Source organism: Clarias gariepinus, chromosome 27 (assembly GCF_024256425.1).
Source record: "Clarias gariepinus isolate MV-2021 ecotype Netherlands chromosome 27, CGAR_prim_01v2, whole genome shotgun sequence".
NCBI classification, from domain to species: Eukaryota; Metazoa; Chordata; class Actinopteri; order Siluriformes; family Clariidae; genus Clarias; species Clarias gariepinus.
The window spans coordinates 326,264-337,500 of NC_071126.1; positions in this window are offsets into that span (position 1 = coordinate 326,264).

The following is an 11,237-nucleotide window of genomic DNA, read 5'->3' on the forward strand; positions in this document are numbered from 1 at the left end:
TGGGCTAACACCCATGGAGGTCATGATTTTTGGGACTTAGAAAAATTTTGGGACTTTGAAAAATTTTTACTAGGCACACACAGGCCAAATCATCATGGAGGAATCAGCCTTTAGCCCAGCACAGGCACCTCAGGTCGGACACACCATGTGCATACACTGGGCTCACACCCATGGAGGTCATGATTTTTGGGACTTAGAAAAAAATTGGGACTTTGAAAAATTATCACACTTAGAAAAAGTTTGGGACTTAGAAAAATTTTGGGACTTAGAAAAATTTTGGGACTTAGAAAAATTTTTACTAGGCACACACAGGCCAAATCATCATGGAGGAATCAGCCTTTAGCCCAGCACAAGCACATCAGGTCGGACACACTATGTGCCTACACTGGGCTAACACCCATGGAGGTCATGATTTTTGGGACTTAGAAAAAAAATGGGACTTTGAAAAATTATCACACTTAGAAAAAGTTGGGGACTTAGAAAAAATTCCACACTTAGAAAAATTTTCACTAGGCACACACAGGCCAAATCATCATGGAGGAATCAGCCTTTAGCCCAGCACAGGCACCTCAGGTCGGACACACCATGTGCATACACTGGGCTCACACCCATGGAGGTCATGATTTTTGGGACTTAGAAAAAAAATGGGACTTAGAAAAATTTCCACACTTAGAAAAAGTTGGGGACTTAGAAAAATTTCTGGACTTAGAAAAATTTCCACACTTAGAAAAAGTTGGGGACTTAGAAAAATTTTCACTAGGCACACACAGGCCAAATCATCATGGAGGAATGGGCCTCTAGCCCAGCACAAGCACATCAGGTCGGACACACTATGTGCCTACACTGGGCTAACACCCATGGAGGTCATGATTTTTGGGACTTAGAAAAATTTTGGGACTTTGAAAAATTTTTACTACGCACACACAGGCCAAATCATCATGGAGGAATCAGCCTTTAGCCCAGCACAGGCACCTCAGGTCGGACACACCATGTGCATACACTGGGCTCACACCCATGGAGGTCATGATTTTTGGGACTTAGAAAAAAAATGGGACTTAGAAAAATTATCACACTTAGAAAAAGTTTGGGACTTAGAAAAATTTTGGGACTTAGAAAAATTTTGGGACTTAGAAAAATTTTTACTAGGCACACACAGGCCAAATCATCATGGAGGAATCAGCCTTTAGCCCAGCACAAGCACATCAGGTCGGACACACTATGTGCCTACACTGGGCTAACACCCATGGAGGTCATGATTTTTGGGACTTAGAAAAAAAAAGGGACTTTGAAAAATTATCACACTTAGAAAAAGTTGGGGACTTAGAAAAAATTCCACACTTAGAAAAATTTTCACTAGGCACACACAGGCCAAATCATCATGGAGGAATCAGCCTTTAGCCCAGCACAGGCACCTCAGGTCGGACACACCATGTGCATACACTGGGCTCACACCCATGGAGGTCATGATTTTTGGGACTTAGAAAAAAAATGGGACTTAGAAAAATTTCCACACTTAGAAAAAGTTGGGGACTTAGAAAAATTTCTGGACTTAGAAAAATTTCCACACTTAGAAAAAGTTGGGGACTTAGAAAAATTTTCACTAGGCACACACAGGCCAAATCATCATGGAGGAATGGGCCTCTAGCCCAGCACAAGCACATCAGGTCGGACACACTATGTGCCTACACTGGGCTAACACCCATGGAGGTCATGATTTTTGGGACTTAGAAAAATTTTGGGACTTAGAAAAATTTTCAACAGGCACACACAGGCCAAATCATCATGGAGGAATCAGCCTCTAGCCCAGCACAGGCACCTCAGGTCGGACACAGCATGTGCATACACTGGGCTCACACCCATGGAGGTCATGATTTTTGGGACTTTGAAAAAAAATGGGACTTAGAGAAATTTCCACACTTAGAAAAAGTTGGGGACTTAGAAAAATTTCCACACTTAGAAAAAGTTGGGGACTTAGAAAAATTTTCACTAGGCACACACAGGCCAAATCATCATGGAGGAATTGGCCTTTAGCCCAGCACAAGCACCTCAGGTCGGACACACTATGTGCATACACTGGGCTTACACCCATGGAGGTCATGATTTTTGGGACTTAGAAAAAAAATGGGACTTTGAAAAATTGTCACACTTAGAAAAAGTTTGGGACTTAGAAAAATTTTCAACAGGCACACACAGGCCAAATCATCATGGAGGAATCAGCCTCTAGCCCAGCACAGGCACCTCAGGTCGGACACAGCATGTGCATACACTGGGCTCACACCCATGGAGGTCATGATTTTTGGGACTTTGAAAAAAAATGGGACTTAGAGAAATTTCCACACTTAGAAAAAGTTGGGGACTTTGAAAAAATTATCACACTTAGAAAAAGTTTGGGACTTAGAAAAAATTCCACACTTAGAAAAATTTTCACTAGGCACACACAGGCCAAATCATCATGGAGGAATGGGCCTCTAGCCCAGCACAAGCACATCAGGTCGGACACACTATGTGCCTACACTGGGCTAACACCCATGGAGGTCATGATTTTTGGGACTTAGAAAAATTTTGGGACTTTGAAAAATTTTTACTAGGCACACACAGGCCAAATCATCATGGAGGAATCAGCCTTTAGCCCAGCACAGGCACCTCAGGTCGGACACACCATGTGCATACACTGGGCTCACACCCATGGAGGTCATGATTTTTGGGACTTAGAAAAAAATTGGGACTTTGAAAAATTATCACACTTAGAAAAAGTTTGGGACTTAGAAAAATTTTGGGACTTAGAAAAATTTTGGGACTTAGAAAAATTTTTACTAGGCACACACAGGCCAAATCATCATGGAGGAATCAGCCTTTAGCCCAGCACAAGCACATCAGGTCGGACACACTATGTGCCTACACTGGGCTAACACCCATGGAGGTCATGATTTTTGGGACTTAGAAAAAAAAAGGGACTTTGAAAAATTATCACACTTAGAAAAAGTTGGGGACTTAGAAAAAATTCCACACTTAGAAAAATTTTCACTAGGCACACACAGGCCAAATCATCATGGAGGAATCAGCCTTTAGCCCAGCACAGGCACCTCAGGTCGGACACACCATGTGCATACACTGGGCTCACACCCATGGAGGTCATGATTTTTGGGACTTAGAAAAAAAATGGGACTTAGAAAAATTTCCACACTTAGAAAAAGTTGGGGACTTAGAAAAATTTCTGGACTTAGAAAAATTTCCACACTTAGAAAAAGTTGGGGACTTAGAAAAATTTTCACTAGGCACACACAGGCCAAATCATCATGGAGGAATGGGCCTCTAGCCCAGCACAAGCACATCAGGTCGGACACACTATGTGCCTACACTGGGCTAACACCCATGGAGGTCATGATTTTTGGGACTTAGAAAAATTTTGGGACTTAGAAAAATTTTCAACAGGCACACACAGGCCAAATCATCATGGAGGAATCAGCCTCTAGCCCAGCACAGGCACCTCAGGTCGGACACAGCATGTGCATACACTGGGCTCACACCCATGGAGGTCATGATTTTTGGGACTTTGAAAAAAAATGGGACTTAGAGAAATTTCCACACTTAGAAAAAGTTGGGGACTTAGAAAAATTTCCACACTTAGAAAAAGTTGGGGACTTAGAAAAATTTTCACTAGGCACACACAGGCCAAATCATCATGGAGGAATTGGCCTTTAGCCCAGCACAAGCACCTCAGGTCGGACACACTATGTGCATACACTGGGCTTACACCCATGGAGGTCATGATTTTTGGGACTTAGAAAAAAAATGGGACTTTGAAAAATTGTCACACTTAGAAAAAGTTTGGGACTTAGAAAAATTTTCAACAGGCACACACAGGCCAAATCATCATGGAGGAATCAGCCTCTAGCCCAGCACAGGCACCTCAGGTCGGACACAGCATGTGCATACACTGGGCTCACACCCATGGAGGTCATGATTTTTGGGACTTTGAAAAAAAATGGGACTTAGAGAAATTTCCACACTTAGAAAAAGTTGGGGACTTTGAAAAAATTATCACACTTAGAAAAAGTTTGGGACTTAGAAAAAATTCCACACTTAGAAAAATTTTCACTAGGCACACACAGGCCAAATCATCATGGAGGAATGGGCCTCTAGCCCAGCACAAGCACATCAGGTCGGACACACTATGTGCCTACACTGGGCTAACACCCATGGAGGTCATGATTTTTGGGACTTAGAAAAATTTTGGGACTTTGAAAAATTTTTACTAGGCACACACAGGCCAAATCATCATGGAGGAATCAGCCTTTAGCCCAGCACAGGCACCTCAGGTCGGACACACCATGTGCATACACTGGGCTCACACCCATGGAGGTCATGATTTTTGGGACTTAGAAAAAAATTGGGACTTTGAAAAATTATCACACTTAGAAAAAGTTTGGGACTTAGAAAAATTTTGGGACTTAGAAAAATTTTGGGACTTAGAAAAATTTTTACTAGGCACACACAGGCCAAATCATCATGGAGGAATCAGCCTTTAGCCCAGCACAAGCACATCAGGTCGGACACACTATGTGCCTACACTGGGCTAACACCCATGGAGGTCATGATTTTTGGGACTTAGAAAAAAAATGGGACTTTGAAAAATTATCACACTTAGAAAAAGTTGGGGACTTAGAAAAAATTCCACACTTAGAAAAATTTTCACTAGGCACACACAGGCCAAATCATCATGGAGGAATCAGCCTTTAGCCCAGCACAGGCACCTCAGGTCGGACACACCATGTGCATACACTGGGCTCACACCCATGGAGGTCATGATTTTTGGGACTTAGAAAAAAAATGGGACTTAGAAAAATTTCCACACTTAGAAAAAGTTGGGGACTTAGAAAAATTTCTGGACTTAGAAAAATTTCCACACTTAGAAAAAGTTGGGGACTTAGAAAAATTTTCACTAGGCACACACAGGCCAAATCATCATGGAGGAATGGGCCTCTAGCCCAGCACAAGCACATCAGGTCGGACACACTATGTGCCTACACTGGGCTAACACCCATGGAGGTCATGATTTTTGGGACTTAGAAAAATTTTGGGACTTTGAAAAATTTTTACTACGCACACACAGGCCAAATCATCATGGAGGAATCAGCCTTTAGCCCAGCACAGGCACCTCAGGTCGGACACACCATGTGCATACACTGGGCTCACACCCATGGAGGTCATGATTTTTGGGACTTAGAAAAAAAATGGGACTTAGAAAAATTATCACACTTAGAAAAAGTTTGGGACTTAGAAAAATTTTGGGACTTAGAAAAATTTTGGGACTTAGAAAAATTTTTACTAGGCACACACAGGCCAAATCATCATGGAGGAATCAGCCTTTAGCCCAGCACAAGCACATCAGGTCGGACACACTATGTGCCTACACTGGGCTAACACCCATGGAGGTCATGATTTTTGGGACTTAGAAAAAAAAAGGGACTTTGAAAAATTATCACACTTAGAAAAAGTTGGGGACTTAGAAAAAATTCCACACTTAGAAAAATTTTCACTAGGCACACACAGGCCAAATCATCATGGAGGAATCAGCCTTTAGCCCAGCACAGGCACCTCAGGTCGGACACACCATGTGCATACACTGGGCTCACACCCATGGAGGTCATGATTTTTGGGACTTAGAAAAAAAATGGGACTTAGAAAAATTTCCACACTTAGAAAAAGTTGGGGACTTAGAAAAATTTCTGGACTTAGAAAAATTTCCACACTTAGAAAAAGTTGGGGACTTAGAAAAATTTTCACTAGGCACACACAGGCCAAATCATCATGGAGGAATGGGCCTCTAGCCCAGCACAAGCACATCAGGTCGGACACACTATGTGCCTACACTGGGCTAACACCCATGGAGGTCATGATTTTTGGGACTTAGAAAAATTTTGGGACTTAGAAAAATTTTCAACAGGCACACACAGGCCAAATCATCATGGAGGAATCAGCCTCTAGCCCAGCACAGGCACCTCAGGTCGGACACAGCATGTGCATACACTGGGCTCACACCCATGGAGGTCATGATTTTTGGGACTTTGAAAAAAAATGGGACTTAGAGAAATTTCCACACTTAGAAAAAGTTGGGGACTTAGAAAAATTTCCACACTTAGAAAAAGTTGGGGACTTAGAAAAATTTTCACTAGGCACACACAGGCCAAATCATCATGGAGGAATTGGCCTTTAGCCCAGCACAAGCACCTCAGGTCGGACACACTATGTGCATACACTGGGCTTACACCCATGGAGGTCATGATTTTTGGGACTTAGAAAAAAAATGGGACTTTGAAAAATTGTCACACTTAGAAAAAGTTTGGGACTTAGAAAAATTTTCAACAGGCACACACAGGCCAAATCATCATGGAGGAATCAGCCTCTAGCCCAGCACAGGCACCTCAGGTCGGACACAGCATGTGCATACACTGGGCTCACACCCATGGAGGTCATGATTTTTGGGACTTTGAAAAAAAATGGGACTTAGAGAAATTTCCACACTTAGAAAAAGTTGGGGACTTTGAAAAAATTATCACACTTAGAAAAAGTTTGGGACTTAGAAAAAATTCCACACTTAGAAAAATTTTCACTAGGCACACACAGGCCAAATCATCATGGAGGAATGGGCCTCTAGCCCAGCACAAGCACATCAGGTCGGACACACTATGTGCCTACACTGGGCTAACACCCATGGAGGTCATGATTTTTGGGACTTAGAAAAATTTTGGGACTTTGAAAAATTTTTACTAGGCACACACAGGCCAAATCATCATGGAGGAATCAGCCTTTAGCCCAGCACAGGCACCTCAGGTCGGACACACCATGTGCATACACTGGGCTCACACCCATGGAGGTCATGATTTTTGGGACTTAGAAAAAAATTGGGACTTTGAAAAATTATCACACTTAGAAAAAGTTTGGGACTTAGAAAAATTTTGGGACTTAGAAAAATTTTGGGACTTAGAAAAATTTTTACTAGGCACACACAGGCCAAATCATCATGGAGGAATCAGCCTTTAGCCCAGCACAAGCACATCAGGTCGGACACACTATGTGCCTACACTGGGCTAACACCCATGGAGGTCATGATTTTTGGGACTTAGAAAAAAAATGGGACTTTGAAAAATTATCACACTTAGAAAAAGTTGGGGACTTAGAAAAAATTCCACACTTAGAAAAATTTTCACTAGGCACACACAGGCCAAATCATCATGGAGGAATCAGCCTTTAGCCCAGCACAGGCACCTCAGGTCGGACACACCATGTGCATACACTGGGCTCACACCCATGGAGGTCATGATTTTTGGGACTTAGAAAAAAATTGGGACTTTGAAAAATTATCACACTGAGAAAAAGTTGGGGACTTAGAAAAATTTTGGGACTTAGAAAAATTTTGGGACTTAGAAAATTTTTTTACTAGGCACACACAGGCCAAATCATCATGGAGGAATCAGCCTTTAGCCCAGCACAAGCACCTCAGGTCGGACACACTAAGTGCCTACACTGGGCTAACACCCATGGAGGTCATGATTTTTGGGACTTAGAAAAAAAATGGGACTTTGAAAAATTATCACACTTAGAAAAAGTTTGGGACTTAGAAAAAATTCCACACTTAGAAAAATTTTCACTAGGCACACACAGGCCAAATCATCATGGAGGAATGGGCCTCTAGCCCAGCACAAGCACATCAGGTCGGACACACTATGTGCCTACACTGGGCTAACACCCATGGAGGTCATGATTTTTGGGACTTAGAAAAATTTTGGGACTTTGAAAAATTTTTACTAGGCACACACAGGCCAAATCATCATGGAGGAATCAGCCTTTAGCCCAGCACAGGCACCTCAGGTCGGACACACCATGTGCATACACTGGGCTCACACCCATGGAGGTCATGATTTTTGGGACTTAGAAAAAAATTGGGACTTTGAAAAATTATCACACTTAGAAAAAGTTTGGGACTTAGAAAAATTTTGGGACTTAGAAAAATTTTGGGACTTAGAAAAATTTTTACTAGGCACACACAGGCCAAATCATCATGGAGGAATCAGCCTTTAGCCCAGCACAAGCACATCAGGTCGGACACACTATGTGCCTACACTGGGCTAACACCCATGGAGGTCATGATTTTTGGGACTTAGAAAAAAAATGGGACTTTGAAAAATTATCACACTTAGAAAAAGTTGGGGACTTAGAAAAAATTCCACACTTAGAAAAATTTTCACTAGGCACACACAGGCCAAATCATCATGGAGGAATCAGCCTTTAGCCCAGCACAGGCACCTCAGGTCGGACACACCATGTGCATACACTGGGCTCACACCCATGGAGGTCATGATTTTTGGGACTTAGAAAAAAAATGGGACTTAGAAAAATTTCCACACTTAGAAAAAGTTGGGGACTTAGAAAAATTTCTGGACTTAGAAAAATTTCCACACTTAGAAAAAGTTGGGGACTTAGAAAAATTTTCACTAGGCACACACAGGCCAAATCATCATGGAGGAATGGGCCTCTAGCCCAGCACAAGCACATCAGGTCGGACACACTATGTGCCTACACTGGGCTAACACCCATGGAGGTCATGATTTTTGGGACTTAGAAAAATTTTGGGACTTTGAAAAATTTTTACTACGCACACACAGGCCAAATCATCATGGAGGAATCAGCCTTTAGCCCAGCACAGGCACCTCAGGTCGGACACACCATGTGCATACACTGGGCTCACACCCATGGAGGTCATGATTTTTGGGACTTAGAAAAAAAATGGGACTTAGAAAAATTATCACACTTAGAAAAAGTTTGGGACTTAGAAAAATTTTGGGACTTAGAAAAATTTTGGGACTTAGAAAAATTTTTACTAGGCACACACAGGCCAAATCATCATGGAGGAATCAGCCTTTAGCCCAGCACAAGCACATCAGGTCGGACACACTATGTGCCTACACTGGGCTAACACCCATGGAGGTCATGATTTTTGGGACTTAGAAAAAAAAAGGGACTTTGAAAAATTATCACACTTAGAAAAAGTTGGGGACTTAGAAAAAATTCCACACTTAGAAAAATTTTCACTAGGCACACACAGGCCAAATCATCATGGAGGAATCAGCCTTTAGCCCAGCACAGGCACCTCAGGTCGGACACACCATGTGCATACACTGGGCTCACACCCATGGAGGTCATGATTTTTGGGACTTAGAAAAAAAATGGGACTTAGAAAAATTTCCACACTTAGAAAAAGTTGGGGACTTAGAAAAATTTCTGGACTTAGAAAAATTTCCACACTTAGAAAAAGTTGGGGACTTAGAAAAATTTTCACTAGGCACACACAGGCCAAATCATCATGGAGGAATGGGCCTCTAGCCCAGCACAAGCACATCAGGTCGGACACACTATGTGCCTACACTGGGCTAACACCCATGGAGGTCATGATTTTTGGGACTTAGAAAAATTTTGGGACTTAGAAAAATTTTCAACAGGCACACACAGGCCAAATCATCATGGAGGAATCAGCCTCTAGCCCAGCACAGGCACCTCAGGTCGGACACAGCATGTGCATACACTGGGCTCACACCCATGGAGGTCATGATTTTTGGGACTTTGAAAAAAAATGGGACTTAGAGAAATTTCCACACTTAGAAAAAGTTGGGGACTTAGAAAAATTTCCACACTTAGAAAAAGTTGGGGACTTAGAAAAATTTTCACTAGGCACACACAGGCCAAATCATCATGGAGGAATTGGCCTTTAGCCCAGCACAAGCACCTCAGGTCGGACACACTATGTGCATACACTGGGCTTACACCCATGGAGGTCATGATTTTTGGGACTTAGAAAAAAAATGGGACTTTGAAAAATTGTCACACTTAGAAAAAGTTTGGGACTTAGAAAAATTTTCAACAGGCACACACAGGCCAAATCATCATGGAGGAATCAGCCTCTAGCCCAGCACAGGCACCTCAGGTCGGACACAGCATGTGCATACACTGGGCTCACACCCATGGAGGTCATGATTTTTGGGACTTTGAAAAAAAATGGGACTTAGAGAAATTTCCACACTTAGAAAAAGTTGGGGACTTTGAAAAAATTATCACACTTAGAAAAAGTTTGGGACTTAGAAAAAATTCCACACTTAGAAAAATTTTCACTAGGCACACACAGGCCAAATCATCATGGAGGAATGGGCCTCTAGCCCAGCACAAGCACATCAGGTCGGACACACTATGTGCCTACACTGGGCTAACACCCATGGAGGTCATGATTTTTGGGACTTAGAAAAATTTTGGGACTTTGAAAAATCTTTACTAGGCACACACAGGCCAAATCATCATGGAGGAATCAGCCTTTAGCCCAGCACAGGCACCTCAGGTCGGACACACCATGTGCATACACTGGGCTCACACCCATGGAGGTCATGATTTTTGGGACTTAGAAAAAAATTGGGACTTTGAAAAATTATCACACTTAGAAAAAGTTTGGGACTTAGAAAAATTTTGGGACTTAGAAAAATTTTGGGACTTAGAAAAATTTTTACTAGGCACACACAGGCCAAATCATCATGGAGGAATCAGCCTTTAGCCCAGCACAAGCACATCAGGTCGGACACACTATGTGCCTACACTGGGCTAACACCCATGGAGGTCATGATTTTTGGGACTTAGAAAAAAAATGGGACTTTGAAAAATTATCACACTTAGAAAAAGTTGGGGACTTAGAAAAAATTCCACACTTAGAAAAATTTTCACTAGGCACACACAGGCCAAATCATCATGGAGGAATCAGCCTTTAGCCCAGCACAGGCACCTCAGGTCGGACACACCATGTGCATACACTGGGCTCACACCCATGGAGGTCATGATTTTTGGGACTTAGAAAAAAATTGGGACTTTGAAAAATTATCACACTGAGAAAAAGTTGGGGACTTAGAAAAATTTTGGGACTTAGAAAAATTTTGGGACTTAGAAAATTTTTTTACTAGGCACACACAGGCCAAATCATCATGGAGGAATCAGCCTTTAGCCCAGCACAAGCACCTCAGGTCGGACACACTAAGTGCCTACACTGGGCTAACACCCATGGAGGTCATGATTTTTGGGACTTAGAAAAAAAATGGGACTTTGAAAAATTGTCACACTTAGAAAAAGTTTGGGACTTAGAAAAATTTTCAACAGGCACACACAGGCCAAATCATCATGGAGGAATCAGCCTCTAGCCCAGC